Source organism: Lynx canadensis, chromosome D3 (genome assembly GCF_007474595.2).
Source record: "Lynx canadensis isolate LIC74 chromosome D3, mLynCan4.pri.v2, whole genome shotgun sequence".
In the NCBI taxonomy this organism is placed as follows: domain Eukaryota; kingdom Metazoa; phylum Chordata; class Mammalia; order Carnivora; family Felidae; genus Lynx; species Lynx canadensis.
In genome coordinates this window covers 61,145,293-61,146,166 of record NC_044314.2, presented here as the reverse complement: position 1 = coordinate 61,146,166, position 874 = coordinate 61,145,293, and the positions used below count along the sequence as shown (strand labels likewise).

The 874-nt window shown below is 38.8% G+C and overlaps 1 pseudogene; it reads right to left on the bottom strand.

Annotated features, from left to right (window-relative positions):
- Nucleotides 1–538: 538 nt before the first annotated feature.
- Nucleotides 539–624, bottom strand: LOC115498892 (annotated as a pseudogene).
- Nucleotides 625–874: the final 250 nt, after the last annotated feature.

The following is an 874-nucleotide window of genomic DNA, read 5'->3' as shown; positions in this document are numbered from 1 at the left end:
TGTTTTCATTTCTTTGGCAAATATTTATTAAAATCCTACTATAAACCACAATGAGATACTACGTCACACACCAGGAAGGCTAGAATAAAAAAAAAAAAAAAAAGCAGACAATGATAAGTATTAACAAGGAAATAGAGAAACTGAAGCCCCATACACCACTGAAGGAGGGGGAGCATATAAAATGCTGCAGCCATTTTGGAAAACAGTCTCTCAGTTCCTCAATAGGTTAAACATAGAATTACCATAAGACCTAGCAATTCCACTCCTAGATATTATACCCAAGAGAACCAAAAGCCTATGTCCACACAAAAACTTGCACCTGAATGTCATGGCAGTGTTATTCTTAATAGCCCCCAAGCGGGCAACACCTAACTGCCCATCAGCTGAGAAATAAAATGTTGTCTATCCATCCACACAATGGACTATTATTCAGTAATAAAGAGAAATGAGGTACCAATACAGGCTACAACATGAATACGCCTTGAAAACATCATGCGAAATAAAAGAAGCCACTTATAGAAGAATGCTTATTATTAATTCCATTTATATAAGATGCCCGGATTAGGAAGTGTATGGAGACAGGAAGTAACGAACTATAGAAATGATCCCTGAAAGTATAGACTTTGGATACAGGAAGTAAATTGATGGTTGGCTAGGGCTGAGGTGGGGAGGGACGGGGTGACTGCCATGGGTCTTCTTTTGGGGCGATGAAAATATCCTACAATGGATCGCGGTGATGGTTGCACAACTCCGTGAATTTACTAAAAACCACTCAGTTGCACATTCTAAATGGGTGAATTGTATGGCATGTAAATTACATTTCAATGAAGCTAGTACAAGAAAAGAAACTGCTCTGTGCCAGGTCCCATATTCT